This window comes from Dama dama, chromosome 21 (genome assembly GCF_033118175.1).
Source record: "Dama dama isolate Ldn47 chromosome 21, ASM3311817v1, whole genome shotgun sequence".
Taxonomy (NCBI): Eukaryota; Metazoa; Chordata; class Mammalia; order Artiodactyla; family Cervidae; genus Dama; species Dama dama.
This window is the reverse complement of record NC_083701.1, coordinates 46,757,597-46,777,358: the sequence shown is the minus strand read 5'-3', so window position 1 is coordinate 46,777,358 and position 19,762 is coordinate 46,757,597. Positions and strand designations below refer to the sequence as shown.

The following is a 19,762-nucleotide window of genomic DNA, read 5'->3' as shown; positions in this document are numbered from 1 at the left end:
TGGAGTGAGTTGCCATTTCCTTCTCCAGGGGATTTTTCTGACCCAGGAATTGAACCCGGGTCTCCCATATTGCAGGCAGACTCTTTACCGACTGAGTCACCAGGGAAGCCCTGGTGGATTCTGAATACTGAAGACATCTGGATACTGAAGTTCTATTGCTGCCTTCACCAACCCAAAGGCTGGCAAATATGCTCACTTTCCTCCTTTGTTCTACTACCAATAAATACCTTGCTACAGACTGGGAACAATATGGGGTTTCACTCTACCAGTGAGCTCTATGAATTAAACTGGAATTAGGATGGTTCCTAGCTGACGCAGTGGTAAAGAATCCACCTGCTAATGCAGGAGACGCAAGAGACATGGGTTGGATCCCTGGGGCTGGGAAGATCCCCTGGAGAAGGAAATGGCAATCCACTCCAGTATTCTTGCCTGGAAATTCCAGAGAGAGAGGAGCCTGGCAGGCTACAGCCCATGGGGTCACAAGGTCGGAGGTGACTAAGCACACAGCCCAGGCGGGTGCGCAGAATGACCACAGCCCCCACTGTCCATACACAAGACACTCCCTCAGTTCCTTACAGCACTGCTTCAAGAGGTAGGGTTCCTTCTGCACTAGGTTACAAACAGCTTTTTACCCCCTTTATTAGGAACCTCTTTCTGAGCCTATCCTCCTCACACTGAATTAGTATTAATGGTTTATGTTTCTTCCCTCAGGGCCTAAATCTTTATTTGTTCCTATTGAATATCACACTGTTTAAAAATCTCCTAAATTTCAACTTGCCCTGATTAGTCTGAATTATACAATGCAAATTAGACCTCTCAACCAACAAGGCTTGATCTTGAAATGCAATAAACATAATCACAACTGATTAAGTTAAATTATGCTACCACAGAAGATAGACTCTACATATTTCATATGCTTCCAAGCTATAATGAACTAAAAACTGTACCCCAAATGTACCCAGAATTATGCTTTTGTGAAAAATACAGTATCTACCACTCATTAAGTGTTTACTATGAATCAGGTACTGTCTTAATGTTTTACATGCATTCTTACTTAATCCCCAGAACAACCCTAAAGGTAGATGGTATCATCACAGTCAAGAGCAGATCACATTCGACTGTAGCAACATCCTACCCCTGAACCCACTATACTAGAGAGGTATGATCATGACTATTAGGTATCTATGGTTTCACATGCAAAATAATTCTAAGAGCAGTTATTATTACCATAGCTTTAACATGTTGAGCAATATGATATAAAATAAATCTGACATGGTTGATTATTTAAAAAAGTAAACCTGTACATTTCCTACACACTTAATTCAAAATTGAGTTTAAGGTGCAATTTTCTAGATCATCATGTGAGTCTAGTCTGCAAGTCTAGACTTAGCTGTCACTCACTAATACAAATTACCCCTTTTCTCAGAAGACATCAAATTTCTCATCTCTATCCCTTGGTCATTTCCACCACCAATGCTCAAACTGGTCTTCTTGCAGCTTAATATTTTTTCTTAAACCAGATCTGAACATTGTTAAAATACAAAAAGCTTATATAGTTGCCCACCGTCAGTGGTACAAAGGTCAAACTCTTCAACAAAATGATCAAAACTAATATACCCTATGTTGTAGGTATCAACTGTCTTTATTTTACAGAGGTGGAAACTAAAGCTGAAGGACTAATTTTCTTCCATACTCCACATCCATCTATCAGTCCATTGGTCATGCAACAGCCTCTATTTCAAAACCTCTTCCCACAATCATCCTCCTCCCTCATTTTGAGAAATTCTAATCTCTCATGTGAACTCCAATTCTTTAATGTTGCCAATCCCTAAATTTCATTATGATTTTTTTCTACCAAGAGATGCAAGACATTGTTAATATCTGTGGCTCATCTTAGCAAAGGACAGCAGTGGGGCTGTTAAGAATTTACACATATTTTACACACAGATACACATACATTTATTTGGGTGAGTATGTCTAAAGTCACTGAGCTATACATTCCATTTTACTAATTAAAATTGATTTGGTAAAAAAATAAATAAATAAAATAAAATTAATTTGGTAACATTTGTTTATATTTCCATCCATTTCATAATTTTACTTCCCAACAATTTTTGTCATCAGTAAAACACTTGACATTTGACTCCTCTAAGTTCAACAAACTTTTCCCTTATATTTCACCAAAATGGTTAATTTAAATGAGCACATATGTGCTATCATTATTTTTTTCTAAGAACAAGGGCCAGTAAGATCAATGGCAAATGACAATGTAGTTTGTTTTTTTAATGCAAATAATTAAAGAGAAGACAGCATTTTAACAGTCTCAAGTAGACAATGATTATCTGGCATTGGTGCAAGACTGCTTAACTGTCTAGAGTGGTAGAGTGAAGTCGCTCAGTCGTGCCCAGCCCTTTGCGATCCCATGGACTGTAGCCTACCAGGCTCCTCCGTCCATATAATTTTCCAGGCAAGAGTACTAGCGTGGGTTGCCATTTCCTTCTCCAGGGCATCTTCCCCAGCCAGGGATCGAAGCTGGGTCTCCCACATTGCGGGCAGACACTACCATCTGAGCCACCTGGGAAGCCCCAGAAGGTAACAAGACTCATCCTGAATAGGAGCATGGCAACAGCAGCTGAAACAAAAGACTAAAACCAACTATCAATTTCCTTAAGCCTTCAACTTCTTAAAGAAAACTCCTCTTCACTTTTTAGTCACTATTTAGCAAAAACATCAATGACCAAAAGCAAGTATTGTTCCTGTTTTTAGTGAATCAACCAACATTCTTTAAAAAAAAAAAAAAAAGATTTATACAGTCTGAAAGGAAGCCAGAGCATCCATAAGTAAAACTGGAATCCAATATGGAAGTTAAATTTAGCATGCTTGGAGTTCAGAGAGTCCATTTATAAGGTAAAAGTTAGGAAAAGTTAGGTTAAACATAACACTGGTACTTTTAAACACCTTTTTTGAGAAATGGGATGGGATTTTTCTATCACTGCTAATTTACTTAGAAATTACATGCTTTCCCAAGTTAAATCCACCCTTCTAAATACAGAGTATGCTCAAAACATTCAACCAGTTACCTTTAATCATATAATAAGACTTCTGGTCTAAATTTATTTTGTTAAATTTCTTATTCTAATCACTTGTCCTTCAAAGCTAAGAAGAAAAAATACTTTTTCTAAATATGTTCAAATCAGGGAAGAATATATTCTTTAATCACAAACAAAATTAAAACTAAATTTTTTGTTACATTATTCAAACACTGTTAATACTATTCCACTACCTAACGGATCAACTTAAACTAATTTAGCCTTGTGTGTAATTTACAATCTCCCTTTTTTGGTTCTAGCCATTCAACAAACATTTTATTGTGCATTTACCCTATGTCACTGTTCTACATATAAAGGAAACAATACATCTTAGCTCCTGAGCTCAATAAACATCCAGTCCAATAAAAGTGAATAAGAGAAAAAGGTAATTAAGATTAAATCTGACAGTCCTCATAATATTTACTAGTTACCGAAGCGTTTTCATTTATCTCTAAAAATTCTTTGCTACTTTTCCCACCAGGAGGCGCAACTTAATTCTCCTCTTAAGCAGTAATTTACTTCTAGGGACAGATAGTAACTGTTCAGTGAAGAAACCTGGCCATCATCCCCTAAACTGAGTGGCCAAGGTTAGTATCACCAGTACTAAGACATGTTGAGATGATGTCCTTCCCAATATGATGTGATTAGAGAGGCATATCTCCTGTATTCTTCCCCAAATTCTATAACCTCAATCTAATCATGAGAAAGCAACACACAAACCAAACTAATAGACAGTGGACAAAAGACCTGACAGTACTTCCAAAATGACAGTCAGGAAAAACAAGGAAAAGGTGGATTGTGGGAGACTAAAGAAACGTGACAGCTAACTGCAACAGGCATCCTGAACTGCCCTCTGAACAGAAAAAGAAGGTAAGTTGGAAAACTAGAGAAATACAGATGAAACCTGTAGTTTACTTAATGGTGTTGTGCCAATTCTTAGTTTGACAAAGGCACTGTGGTTATAAAAGGTATTAATAGTAAGGGAAACTAGGTGAAGGTTATACAAGAACTCTTTGCAATTTCTATGAATCTAAAATTATTTCAAATTAAGAGAACAGAATAATCCACTATCCAGGAACAAGGCAGATTTTGGTTTGGGAAGAAAACAAGTGGTTCAGTACAGCTGTCCTAAGTGGGGGGCGGGGGGGGGGGGGGGCGGCAGGAACTGAGGGTAATGTCACAAGAAAGAAAAGCAGGAACCATGTATCCTCAAGATTTAGCTCAAATTCCACTAGTTCCAACCTAGTGCTTAAGTGACTTCCTCTTCTGAAATCACTTCCTATACAACCAATTGTACATAACCAAGTACCACCTGGGAATAGTACAGAACTTAACTTCATAAAATAGCCATGGGGATTATATCTAATGCATGCCAAGTGCTCAACACAGTAAGTGCTCAATAAATGTTAACCATTACGACTGAGGTTGTAATGTTATCATCACAATACAACAATAATGACAATGATGATGATAATGACAATACTCAAAGATTACTGCCTCCCCATGGCTAGTTTTCAAGACTTTTACTTTTTAGTGATCTTTCCCAGTTAAGAAGAGAAAAATGAAAATTTCTTCTTGCTATGTTCTTACTAATAGCTAGGAAAAATACCTATTTTACTAATAATAGTAAAATCTTGATGTACAATTGCTTTTTTCCCCATACAAAGAGCCATAATAAGGTTAGTCAACATAAATGAAAAGATACTTGGAGTCAACAATGAAATAGAAGTTTAAGAACTGCAGAACGGGGAAATCAAAGGGATGTCCCTGAAACTTCAATATAATCAAACTTCCAAATCTCCCATGTTTCACATATGATCAACTGCAGATTGACAGCATTCAAGAAAGGGAAAACATTGCGAAGTAATTAGCCTCCAACTAATAAAAATAATTGGAAAAAACAAAAAAGGGGAAAACAAAACTTTCAGCCAAGTTTCAAAATAAGAATATAAAAGATAAGGAACCTGAGCATCTGTGGATTCTGGTCTTCACTGACTGCAGGGACCCTAGCACCAATCCCCCTTGGGTACCAAGGGACAGCCGTACATTCTTTCTTATTTTCTTAACTGGGATGTTTAATATCTGAAATGTTTCAAATATCCCAAAGAAAAAAACAAGCTATTTAAGGCTGGTTTTCAATTATTTCAGGCATTTTTTTCTTCATCTCTTAATTTCACCAATTGTATGTCCATGTGAAGCTCTCACAGTGGTAGTATACGCTGTGCTGGTGGTCAAAGTTGTGTTGAAACCAAATGTGAAAGTTTGAAGAGGTCCTTTGTACACAAGGTATTTTGCAGTGTATACAAACTATTGCCAATAATACTGTGTAGGACCACACATGGGAAATGTTAATTCCTGCATCAAATATTCCTGATATTGAAGTTCTGGTGGGCTATAATGAACGTTCTCCAACATCCAATTCATATTCTCTAAGAGACGAATCTGAATCAGCCGGAATGAATTTAGATACTCAACAGTATGTCTGAGATGGCATAGCGTAAAAGTAAAAAAGAAAAGCTCATCTAACTTATGTGAAAAGTTACAGCACATAATATACAACTCTGCCCATGTTGTTTAGATATTAAACTATTAGGAGCAGACAGTAAAGCTGCAAAGTTATTTGAGTTGTTTCTTCCAAGAGAGAAACTCTTTTTCAACTGAAACATCAATGTTCTAATGTTTCTGTAAATTATAGAGATTTCCAAGATAGAGTGATAATTCAAAAAGGATATCAGATACCACCTTACCCAAGTGACCAAAGTTAACATCACCAGTGACGTCCTGTGGATAACATTCTACCATCCAACAGGACGTAGTAAAAAGAGCACTCACCGTTGTGGGTTTTCTCCTCAAAACTCTAATCATGAAAAAATATCTGACAGACCTAAACTGAGGGACATTTTACAAAACACTTAATTGGTACTCCTTAAAACTACCCAGATGAAGGAAAACAAGGAAAGATTGAGGAATGGCAAGACCAGAGAGGACTATGGGAGACACGATGACTAAGAGTAATGTGGAATCCTGGACTGCATCCCAGAAAAGCAAAGGACATTAATGGAAAAACTGGTAAAATCTGGATAAAGTCAGAAGTTTAGTTAATAGTAATGTACCAATGTTGGTTTCTTAGACTTATGTACCACAGGAATGTTAAAATGATAACATGAGAGGAAGCCTGGCTGAGGACTATAGAAAACTCTCTAAACTACCTCTCCAAGTTTTCAGTACACCCAACGTTATTCCAAAATAAAACATGTAATAAAAAAAAAATAAATAAAAACTCCAGAAAAACTTGTTTATAAAAGTTATCTAGGAACAAAGTTATGGCTGCCAGGGGTGTGGGGGGCTGGGGGTAAGGGACAGTTAAGGAGTTGCGGATGGACATGTCCACACTGCTATATTTAAAATGGATAACCAACAAGGACCTAGTGTATAGCATATGGAACTCTGCTCAGCGTTACGTGGCAGCCTGGATAGGAGGGGAGTTTGACGGAGAACAGATACATGTATGTATGGCTGAGCCCCTTCCCTGTTCACCTGTGACTATCACAACATTGTTAATTGGCTATACTCCTGTACAAAACAAAAAGTTTTTAAAAAAAAGTTATCCAGAAGCCACAGATAAACTTTCTTGGAATAAACACTATCACTAATGCATTCAATCACCAAGCTAAGTTTCATAAATATTTCAAATACACCACCAAGAAGAAAAATCTGGGAAAAAAAAGAAAAGAAAGAAAAATCTGAGATTAAGTCACAGTATTATAAAGAACATGACAGTCATTAAGTCAACCACTTGAACTTAAGACTCTTCAGTTCAGTCACTTCTTGCTACTTACGGAACAAAACCCCAACTCCCACAAGGCTCTAAATGACACAGCCCCTTGTTTCTCACTGAGCAGGATTTATTCAGATAGCCAAGCTTTCCGAGAGTTGCTAAACAACAGCAGGCTCATTCCCACCTTAGAGATGGCCTTTGCACTTGGCTTTCTTCTACTCCTGGCTCTCAAACAGCTGAATACACCTCAGTACCAGGGACTCTGAAGGGACCCATTTAAGGTGGGTTACCACCTGCTAAAGTATGTTTATTTCTTCCACACTACTTAACACAATTTATAATTATTTCACCTGGTTAACTATCTTATGTTTCTCTCCTCTAGGTGTTCACTAGGTTGTCTCTAAATATCTGGCAAAGTTCCTGAAATAGCTGGACACAGTAAACATCTTTTGAATGAATGAATGAATGAATCTACCAACTTGTAAAAACTATTCTCAAGACAAGACATGACTGTCTAAAGAATTCCATCCCATGAATGGACAGTTCTATCAGAAGAGTGAAGTAAATCTTCTTTACTCTTTATTTCTATTTTTAGTAGATCTTAGTTCTGTCCTTTGGAACTTTAATCCTCTCTCCTTAAGACAGCCCTAAAAATATCAATCCACAGCTACATCACACTGACTCTTCCAAACAACACATGTACTTTTCAAAATGCCCCCCAAAGCTCCCTGAATTGAAAAATATTTAATATTTTAGTAAAGCCTGTATGTGCCCTGCTGGTTGCCAACAGCTCACATTTACCTTACCCACCTGCTCTGTCATACACACCAGTATCTCAAAACAGGTGCTTTTCACAAATTATGCAAGAGGAAAAGGGATGACAAACAGGATTTAATTCTTCTAGAATACGTCAGATACTAAAGCTATTTGATACATGAGGTCAAGCCCTCAAAATGTGTGTATAAACCTGAACTCAACCTTTTGACGTTTCTTCCAACTCTCTAGTATCACCCTTTCACCTTATTGCTACTGCCCACATTTCCTTCAAACCTCCATTATCCATTCTGTTTTTCCTGCTTCTAGACCAAGACAGACAGATAGATTTTATACCTTCATACCTCTGCTGGGGAACCTAGAATGACACACAACTGCTTCAAGTTTAAGCCTCTTTTTTTCAAGCATTCGGTCTTCCATAATCTGACTCTATTATTATTTCAGACCATTCCCCCAAACTAAGTCTTTGTTCTAAGTGACAGGACTCATTTTTCTCTGCCTGTGTCACCTGCTTGTTCCTAAATCTACGCCTCTGCATTTTATGAGTTCACCTTTCCTCAATCAATGAGTCACAAACCTCTAAAACTTAAAAGCACTACCCTACTTTCTAAAATAAAAATGTTACAAAGCTCTTGGTCAGCAATTTTTCCAATGATCAAATATTTTCCTATTTTTAATAGTTTTTCCGTTGTCTTATCATGGAAAACAAAAAGGCTGTTGATTGATTAACACTTCCATATGCTTCTTTCAATACCAAGGGCAAATCAGGTATATTAAAAGAAGACCATTATATTCTTAAGTGCCCTTAACCAGGCTTAAAAGTTACACTGGGACATGGAAACTTCAAGCCAAGCTAACAACAGTTGTAAGAGTACTCAAAACTCAAGACAGTGAAAATTAATGTGCACATCAAAAAATGTACAAAGCAATTTACATGTAAATTTTCAAAACAGCACTTTTAATATGCTAAGGACAATAATACCTTAAACTATTAAAACTTCCCTGTCCTCTCTTTACTAATCAAAATGAATATCTATGTCCCTAGGCCAAAACATTTGCTTAACTATCATACTTAACAAAGATACTATTAGGTACTTGTGAAAGACTATTTCTAAAATTAGTAGAAGAAATATCTGTTGCTTTTAATGACTAAAAATTTAATTCATCTACATCAACAGGCTAACTAAAGTTTAACATTTCAAGTTCAAAGACAAAAAGCAAGGCAATTTATCAGATTCTGTGATTAGTATAATTTATTCATCATGGGTGAAGTAGTTAAAAAACTTTCCATAAATTCTCAAAGATGCTCATCAAAACCACTTAATGCCAGCTGAAGGGAAACCAATAGCAGCACCACATTCTCAAAACATGAAATATATATTTTAAATGCATGTATTTATATCAAACAATAATTAATTGAATTATGCCAAACAGCATTATAGTGCCCCATTACTATATGATAAACAAAAGTGTAATTCTGATCCAAGCAAAAATCTAAAGAGAAGCAAAGTCAGATGAACTTGATACTCAACTGCTGTACTTTCAAGCTTTTAATTTTGTTTAAAAGCTTTTCTCGTTCTAAGGATTGCTGAGCTGCTGAACTTGCACCTCCCCAGAATTTCAGCTTGGCCAGGGCCTCTCTTTTAAAAAATCTCTCTGCAGTGAAAGAAATTATGGTCTAAATCACAAAGATGACAAGAACCCTTAGCAATTTACATAGACAAGCCTTGAAATAATATTGTGATCAAAGTATCAAGCAGCCTAATAAAACCCAGGTGGCTCATGCTTATCATATGTGGTACTCATTACCACAATTGCACTATTTAATCTACTTCCTGATGTCAACAAAAACTTTCTGTTATTAATTCCCTCCAGTTATGGATCTGCTTAAGTTACTGCAGTTTTCTGATAAGACAGCTCTATGTCCAAAAAAAATTTTTAAAAGAGGGAGCAGGTCTCGTTTTAAATGTTTCAGAACTAGAGGCATGGCTGGTAAAAGCCACAGAAAGCACAGTGGCTTTGTATTATTAGTTATCTCTATAAGGTTACGTTCATTCCTAAGGAGGTACCAGATGACTCACGATTAACACAGTTTTATAAGGGCTCCTATGTTTATATCAAAAAGGTAACCATATGCATACACAAAGAACAGCTTTACAAGTTATAAGCCTCAGATTTAAACAAGAGATTTACCTACTGACAAAGCTATATAGGTTAGATTCTGCCAGTCAATTCCTTTTACCCATACACAACTTCTCCATCATTCACATGGTTACAACTTGTAAGATTTTGAAGCAATTTTCCCATTTATAGGTCTTACTGACCTTTTTAAAAAGTATTTAAATGTTTCTCAAGAAACTTGTTTTATAGTATAATTTCTTTCCAAAAAGATTCCATTTGGGCAAAGTAAAAATGTTAGCATTATTACATCTACCTCAACAACGGTGTCAAACACTAAAGCAGCATAAAGATTCTATACCTCCCCCCCCCAAAAAAAAAAAAACTGAGAAAAATAATAACAGGGTGGCAAGATCATGGTTACTGTCTTTGGATTTTCTACTTGGTCTCAAGCACAGGTACCACGATATCCAAAAGGTGAAGTGGAGAGCTGAATGTGTTTCAAGCCTCCGGTTCACAGACAGCTGGCTGCACTGGGTACAAAGAAAAACCACTCACTGCTCAGCGTTTCGTGAGTGGCACCCAGTGTTCACACAGACTCCTTACAACTAACGCATCTCCTTCCTTTCCACACTCTTCTCTTTCCCTCTGCTCGCGCAGATGGCGGGCACTGCACCACACGCCACCTGAGCATACTGCGTACTCAGTCAGGAAGGAGTTCACACGACAGGCTTCATCAGTGCTGTCTGCCTAAGTCATCTGCAGAGCAACGTATTCTAGAAAGTCTTCCTGTGTCATCAGTCACAGACTGATCTCCAAAGTTAAATTAAACCATCTATTCAACCTATCGTTTGTAACTGCATTCGACAGCATTTAATAAGAACGTATTTTTCCTCCCTTAACCTAACCAGATCAGTTTATACTTTCAATTAGGTCCTTTTAGCACTGAAACAGGCTTAAGAGTGCCTGAGCTGACTGTATATATTCAACTATCACTAATTTTCTGTTGACCTGAAAGGTTAGAATTGCCCTTCATTTTGATTTAATACCTCGTATACAGGCACAGACTTAAGAAACTTTCTGAATCTAGTGTTAAATTCAACAACCCAGCTGTGCTGCTAGTAATGATACCAACAGAAAGTCACCTTTAAGTAAATACATCACGCCTACATGTCACAACTACATTATCTATATCCCTCACTCACAACGATTTCAACAAAACACTTGGAATATGGAAAACCCTCCTAAACTATGCTGAATTAACATAACAGATGAGCAGGTTGGAATTTCTAGTTCTGGATTAGCCACTCATTTTAGACTTGAGCCTCTCTAGGCTTCAGCTTCCCATGTGTACAACAATCACAGAAGTTCCTCTTGTGATCCACTCTGCAAATGTGAAAACTGAGGCTAGAGGCCCAGGATTACAATCAGTAATAAACCATAACTTCACCAGAACTCCATCTAAATTTCAGAACGTTTGCAAGATCTGTATATAAATGATTCAAAAATTCTTCTCAACCAAGAGCTGTAACGGTAAATGTGTACACACACCATTTCCACACATGTGGAACTGGCTGCAACTTATTTTTTATCTAGCTGCCTGTAGGATGAGGAGACAAGAAACAAACACAAATCTGGATCCTAGCAAAACATCAGTCTCACGGTTAATCATGTCAAACATCTCCTAAAGGAGCAGGGAAGCAACCCAGACACGCTTACAGTGATTTTAACATTTCACAGTATGTCTAATACCATCCCATTCCTCACTCATACACCAGAAAAAATGGCTAATACCCATAAAGGTGTTACGTCACCACTCTTCATATAACCCTTCACTCTCTTCTAATAATGAATCTTTGCAATGTTTCATTTTATCTGTGTTTCAAAGTAGGAATGGTGGTAAGAGTGGTATGAGGAGGGAAAGAAGAAATTTCTAAGTTAAGGAGAAATAATTCACCTTAGCAAAAGTCTTGCTCACACACTTTTAAAACTGAGTATATCTGCTTACAGATTAAATTATTAACAGGAAGTTTTACCTAGATTTGGGAACCCCACCCAAGGATATCCAAAATAAATATAAAATATTTCTAATACAAAAATGAAAAACATGATAATTTACAAATCTTGAGGAACCACGTTATTTTACAAAATAATGGAATTACCCTGAATCGCAAATCCATAGATATGCAGATTTACAGACACGTATTTATAATCCTAAATCATTCTTCAACTACACAAAAACTTTCCAGAGACTTGCACCTGAACAGCAACATAATCTTCACTTAGTATACTAACAAATGTGCTAACATAATTTCACAATTTCTGATTTCATAATTTCACAATTTCATAATTTCTGATTTCACTAACATAACGTGCTAACAAATCTCCCCACGCTTCAAGTCACAAACACTGCTCAAAACAGCTATGTTCTTGAAATAATGAGCACCTCAGAAAATATCCTTAGCAGGGGTAGACACGAAATGGCCACTGGAAATGCCTGGCACATAGTTCCCCCTGAAACAATGACTTGATGAATGAATAACAAAGGGATAAAGAAAGAAAAGAAAAGGAGAAGGTAAAGTGAGAACAGAGCTACCTGGAAGCTACTGTAGCCTGAGGACTGCCGCTGCCGCCTTTCCTGCTTGCTGGGGTCACTGACATGTGCCCCAGGCCCAAAGCCCCCACTAGGACCCCACTGCTGGACTCTTAAAACCACTAGTGCTGCTTGTGGGACTAGCAGCCTGCCACCCAAAACTATGTCCTCGAGGTCCTCACCCATCCAATCCTACAAAACAGAAACAAGACAGATACATTTCTGCAAAGACCATGGAAATAGCTGTAATCCTCTCACCATTCAAGGAGGAAAGAAAGATTGTCTGTATATTAAAATGTCTGCAGGTTAAATATGAGAGAAAACAAAGGGTGAATATGTAGAGGGTAAAAAGAGGGGGGGATGCAGGGTTGCATTATAAACTCATGCCATTATATTGTTACTTAAGTCAAAATAAATATTGCCTTTGTTTTCAGAAATATTAGAAAGCATCTAAAATGTACTGAGTAAAAATTACTGATAAAAAAAAAAAGGCAGCAAATAATTCTCATGTTGAAACGGAATAAAGGTATGAATAGATCAGTCTAAAACTGATAATAGGTAAGTCTTGGAGAGTAATCTCAAACAGATAAAAGTTTCAAGAGCTATGAAAATTTCACCTAGAGAGACAGTACAAAACAAACAGAACACTTCACTCTATATTAAAAGGGCAACTTGCAAAACACAGTATTAGCACCAAAACATCAAACCTAACTATAATTAATCTATCAATCTATAAAACTTGCAGGTAAGATAACGTGTTGAATTGGGGGAGTGAAGCCAGGTAACACTTCTCCTGGGTAAGACAGAAAGCTAGCTTTTAACTGTGATGATTAGGACAATTTTCAATCAAACAGAAATAGCAAGGATCTTTTGTTACACACTAGCTTTGACTTTTTGACATTTGAATTAGTGCCCAAACAGTTCATTTTTAATGGTTATTATCTTAAAGTTTAGTAACAAATTCAAATATCTATACCTAATGTCACTGTGGTTCAAAAGTAAGGCTATTTTTATTTAATTAAAATTTAAACCACTGGGAATAGTAATTTAAGGATTACATTTTTAGACTTGGGAAACAGGAATTTTAAATACTATTTAAGTATTGTATCCACCTGTAATTTTCAAATCTTAAAGTATTACTTTAAGTCTGCACAAAATTTGAACAGGTTTTACTTGGCTTCTTTCCAAACCATAGCACTTACGCTTCAGGGACCGAGGGAGGGTACAGTGTAAAGCGCTTTAATTTCTTAAAGCAGAAAAATCTTTTACCTTGACCACATTTTCAATAGTATATCCTTCCATGCACAGAAGCTTCTCAATTCACTTAAAAAGCGAGGGGAAAATCCTAAATTTTAAAACATGAAGTAAACACAAAAAATATTTTTCGAGCTTTTAAAAAGAAGCAGACTTTGCTTCTACTCTTATATTTTAAAATCTTGAGACACCCAAACTGGAAGGACGAAAAAGGCATACAAATATCAGGATTGAGGCTTTATATCTGGATATTAGAATATCTCATATTCTAATCACCTTAATAAGCCAAAAAACTAAACATATAAAATATGGTTAAGGTTATTAAGTTAGTTTCAAATCACAAACCATAGCTTTATGAGTGATCAAAATAATTTAAGAAGGCAATAATCTAAAGTTCATTACCCTGAATATTCAGCAATAAATCATTCAGTGTGAAGGATGTAACATTTTCAAAACACTACCGTGAATAACCACCAAGGATCAGTACCCTGGAGAACTGTGGCATAATTCAGAGCACAGATTCTCTCTGGTTACCTGACTATACAGTATGTCATTGAAAATGAAACATACATGAAATAGTTTATTAAATATTTAAGATTTATCAAGCATCCTATTTAAAAACCTATTAAATATTTTAAATAGAGCTAAATGAAGCAAGGGTCCTGAGTCTCTATAAACAAAGCACTCAATTACTATCAGGCATCTTTTTATGTATCAGAAGAGCCTAGATGTCAAAGACAACTTCACTACCTGACAGAAAATCAGCAACAAAATTTGAAAAATACTATCAAGGGACATAATCAGCTCTGAATTATAAAGATGACAAATTGAATATATATTAAATAGTTTGTTCTTTATTTATAGAGATGCTTGTGTTATTTATGAGGGCCCAAAAATGTGAATAACTTAAACAAACTCACAAGACATAACTTCCTTAAAAATTACTTAAAATGTAACTGATAATTATCTGCAAACTCAAACTTTACCTCCCGCGTAACTGTAAAGTCATCTCCCAAAAGGAATGAGTAGTTCATATCTGAGTGTTGCCATCATTTTTTCCTTTCCTCATTCTAAACTTACATCAATTCTATTTCACAATTCTTTACACACTTGTCTCTCCCACCTAAAATCTTTCAAAGCAGTAACTAGATTTCGTATCTGTATCTTTTTCACCACCCACTCAATGTAATTTGCTGGATAAAAGCTGAAAAGAAATTTTTTCTAAGATATCTGAAACATTTTTATCATACCTCCCCCACTTAATGATTTGAGATCACAAAGTAAACTTCCTCCTACTTCTCCAATAAGCTTCAAAACACACTCCAATACGGTCTACATAAATTTTCAATATTTCTACCAAGAAAAGTTCTTTGGGAGAAAAAATAAAGCAATAAAAGAAATGGATTGTTTTAAAAAAACTAAATTTGTCAAACATATCACAGTGATCACTGACTGTTCATACAGATAGAAGATAATACAAAATAATAACTAAACATCATGTCTTTTCACAAAATGTCCCCATCGGTCTGAGAAAGTATGAAAAGCTTTCTCTATTCTGATTCAGTGCTTTCCTGAACTCAAAAGCAATACACAGCTGAAACAGTAACCACTGGCTAGGTTTAAAGCAATTTTGCCCTCACCGTGTGGGCTGCAAGCAAAGGAGAAGGTGAGACTTCAGGAAGCAAGTAATTAAGCAGAGACTTTCTCCAATGTAAACTGCGGCTTAGCAAGGTAGAAAGTATGGAAAATAATGTAACTATACAAACCCACTCTCTCTGAATCCAGTGATACCAAAATAAAACATATGCCATGAAAAATTACTGTGATTACATTTTATTTTAATTACATTTTTGCCAATCTATACTTTAGACTTTAAAAAGTCTGTTGAAGGCTACACTACTGCCTTTCTTTCGGAAGCTTAATGATAAAGTGATAGTGTATGGCAGTGTTAAGTAGTGTTTCTTGCTCTAACACTAAACTTGAGTAATAAAAAAGAAAATAATTTTCAAGTACCTGAAAATAAACAGAAAGGTTAAGAGCTATGTGTGTGCGTACTGCTTCGCTGTGTGAAATTACTTCAGTAATTACAGTCAGTACAGTCTCAGTTAGGCATCAGCTCATTCCCCTGACTCCATTTTAGTAGCACAATAGTCTTCATGCTTCATTTCTCTAAGAAACTTTTTTGAAGGCCAAGGATCACCCTTTGTGACTGACTTAATAAGAGTAAAATTTTCAAAATTGTCTATTCTAAATATGAAAATTATGGATTTGGCTCTGATTCAGAATAAAGTAAGCCTCTTATATCACCTGCAATATTATATTGATTTAGTTGACTGAAAAACAAGACAGTGAGTTATTGGATCTGTGTTTAATTCACTGCACTTTATAACATATTTAAGGAATCTGATTGTATAAAACAGTATCTGAATCTTATCAGATGAAAATATTTTTCCCTTTTAGCAAGCCTTGGGTTGCGTGTCTGAGAAAACAAATTAGTCTCTAGTTCTCCTAAGCTTGATAATAGTGCCCCCTAATGGGAATTTTAGTATGAGTTTTTCTACTTAATTTTTAAAAAATCATATATTCTCTAATAGAGCACATTATCTCTCTAGAAAGTAAATTCTGTAACATAAAAGTGTATCAAGATTTAAACCACTCAAATGAGTTATCACATATGCAAAAAAAGAAAAGTGAAACTTCACGCCAACAGTTTCTTATTTTCTGAATCACCTTACTGGAACATAAATCCACTCTAGCACTAACCAAAATGTTAACCTCATAAGGAAATTCTCCTTCAGCTATGTTCCGAGTATTCAATAAGTGAGCAATTAATACGTGCTTGATCAGTCAGATAAAAACTGGTTCAGAAGTGAGTTATTCAGAGTTACACAGATCCTAACTGTAGAGCCGAGACTTCCACCTGAGTTTTCTGGCCTCATACCACTGTCTTTCCACAATACCTGGTCACAAATCTACAACCATAATCAAAAGCCTTCCTTTCCTACTATCTACAGATGCGTGTTGTGAGCTCAGTCAACTCAGTTGTGCCTGATTCTTTGCAACCCCACGGACTGTAACCCGCCAGCCTCCTCTGTCCATGGGATTTTTTAGGCAAGAACACTGAAGTGGGTTGCCACTTCCTCCTCCAGGGGATCGTCTCTATGCGGGGATCAAAACAGCGTTTCCTGTGTCTCCTGCATTGCAGGCAAATTCTTTACCATTGAGCCATCAGGGAAGTCCATTATCTACAAACAGTTCTCCCAAATATCAGTAATTCAGTATGTGGGTTTTTTTTTTTTAAAGGAAAAATGCAGTAAAATTAAAGCAAAAACTACCATTCTGATATTTCCAGGTGCACCAGTGAAACAAACACCCGATGATACCAGCATTTTCATTATTGTGCACACAAACAGTCTAGACAGAGAGTCAGCATCAAGGGCAACATCTAAAAGAAACAAACAAAAAGCCATCAATTCATGATGAAAAGAACTATCTAACTTTATGAGTGGGAAAATAATAAGAAAAAGTGATATATAAAAAAGAAAAGGTCAGTTTTTCTTAAAGAACCAGACCGTAAAAAAAAAAATTTCAGGCCAGGTATCCATATGATCTCTGTCACAACTACTCAACTAAGCCATTGTGGCAGGAACACAGTCACAGAAAATACATAGTGCATGGGCATGACAGTGTTCCAACGGAGCGTTCCAACCCGGATGGGAGGGGAGTTTGGGGGAGAATGGATACATGTATACATATGGCTGAGTCCCTTTACTGTCCCCCGAAACTATTACAACATTGTTAATCGGCTATAGTCTAATACAAAATAAAAAGTTCAAAAACAAATGCATATGCAAAAGCAGGCCCACAGATCACAGAATCCCTAGTTTACACTGGGCACAATAACAAACCAAAAAAAAAACACACACACACAACATGATTCAAAATACATAATCACTAAAATTATTAAATGTTTGGTGTGTTTTACTTCCTTAGGGTGAAAGGCAGAGCAAAAGATCCTTCCCTGAACAAATATTAGTTTTAGCAAGCATAAAACAACAGAAAAGCAGTAAGCAAAACAATAGGCCTTTAGCATTATTTAAAATAATAAACATGCAGAACTATAATGGAAAAAATTAGCTTTTATCAAGTTTGATAAAAATCTAATGGTGACTGCATACTAATGTCCATTAAGATAAATAAACAGATTAAGTGAGAGAATCTAAAACTCAAGAAGAAATACTGGGGACTGTCTTAGATTTTTCACATACATAAGAAAAATGGCAAGTCCTACTAGTTTCCAAATTAGCTTTCCTCGTCTGGAAAATGGAATAGATAAAACCTTCAACTATGCAGAGTAAATGATTATAGAAAACGCACATTTAATACACAGCAAACAATGCCCTGTAATATTTTTATTATTTAATGCTAAATTGAAGTCTGTTGTTACTTCAGTGTTATTTTTAAATGAGCTTCTTAAAGCATATGTTAATGAAAAGACACACGGGCCAATTATCCCAAGTCCATAAGAGAAGTTAGCATCCAATGATCAAATCTTTGCTTGGTTCATCTACCGTAATTGCACTAAACATTATTTCTTGCTCATATTTCAAATTAAGAATTTTAGGACTTCCCTAGTGGTCCAGGGGTTAAGAATCCGCCTGCCAACGCAGGGAACACAGGTTTGATCCCTGGTCTGGTAAGATTCCACATGCCGTGGGGTCACAACTACCGAGCCTGTGCTCTAGAACCCATGCTCTGCAGCAAGAGAAGCCTCCACAATGAGCAGCCTGTGCCATGCAACCAGAGTCCCCCACTCTGTGTAACTAGAGAAAGCTCACGCACAGCAATGAAGACCCAGTGCAGCCAAAAAGAACTCATTAACAAATAAACTGAGGATTTTATAAAACAAAATTAACTACTTGAGAAAACCATGAGACAATGTGAACTATTCAGGAATGGACCCTGCTCCCAACTGTGCCACTAACAGGGAAACTGAATAAGTCACTTCAAATGAACTCTTAGGCTCACTTATAAATCAAAGAAAGTATGCTAGCAAGCCATGGTCTTCCAGATCTAAAATAGTTATTACTGAATTATAATTGTGCATCTCCAGATAGGGTGGTGAATATGGGAATAGAGATATCTAAATACTGCCAGAATAGACTGAAGAGAAATTTCAACCATAATTTTGTGTTTTACACACATTTAATAGGAATATTACAGCCATTCAAATGAAAGAGGGAGATTCTGGCTGGCTTAAGATAAAAAACTTAAAAACTTAAAAACATTTTTAAAGAATTCAAATACTTAAATGCCTAGAATAAAACAGCCTTGGTTAGTTTCTAAAAGTACTACTTCAATTAAAGTAAGATGTGTAGACCAAACTGCAATATCAAGGTATCAACCTCTGTAAGAATATACTTTGTGTTACTATACGTTCAAGGTACTATGAGGACATGAAGTCAAATGAGATAACATTTTATCAAAGTTAAAAGTGATCAATAAAATGAATGAAAGGAACTTAAAAAACATTTACAAGAGCATCAAAAAGAATAATATACTTAGGAACAAACTTAACCAATGCAGCAAAACACTTGTAAGCTGGAAATTACAAAACACTGCTGAAAGACAAAACCAAAGGAAAAGACATCCATCTTGTATTCATGAACTGGAAGATTTAATACTGTTACACTGTCCATAATACCCGACGTGATCTACAGATTCAGTACAATCCCTATCAAAATACCAATGGCATTTCTTTTTTTTTTCTTGCAAAAATAGGAAAAAAAAACTATCTAAAATTTGTATGGAATCTCAAAGGACCCTAAATAGCCAAAATAATGTTGAGAAAGAAAAACAAAGTTGGAGACCTCACACTTCTTGATTCCAAAACATATTACAAAGCAACAATAATCAAAAGAGTACAGCACTAGCATATAAATAAATCCTAGAAGAAAATACACGGAAGAACCTTCGTAATACTGGTCTTGGCAATGATTTCTTGGAGATTACACCATAAGTATAGCAAACAAAAGCAAAAATACACAAGCTGAATTATATTAAAGCTTCTGTGCAACAAAGAAACACCAAAAGTGTGAAAGAAAGATAATACCACAAAAAGGACTAAATACGCAGAATATATAAAGAACTCCTTCA

The 19,762-nt window shown here is 36.0% G+C and overlaps 1 protein-coding gene across 1 annotated transcript in view; it reads right to left on the bottom strand.

Annotated features, from left to right (window-relative positions):
- EIF3H (eukaryotic translation initiation factor 3 subunit H) overlaps window positions 1–19,762 on the bottom strand; it is a 93,776-nt gene that overhangs the window by 42,591 nt on the left and 31,423 nt on the right. The gene's annotated exons all lie outside the window — the stretch shown is intronic.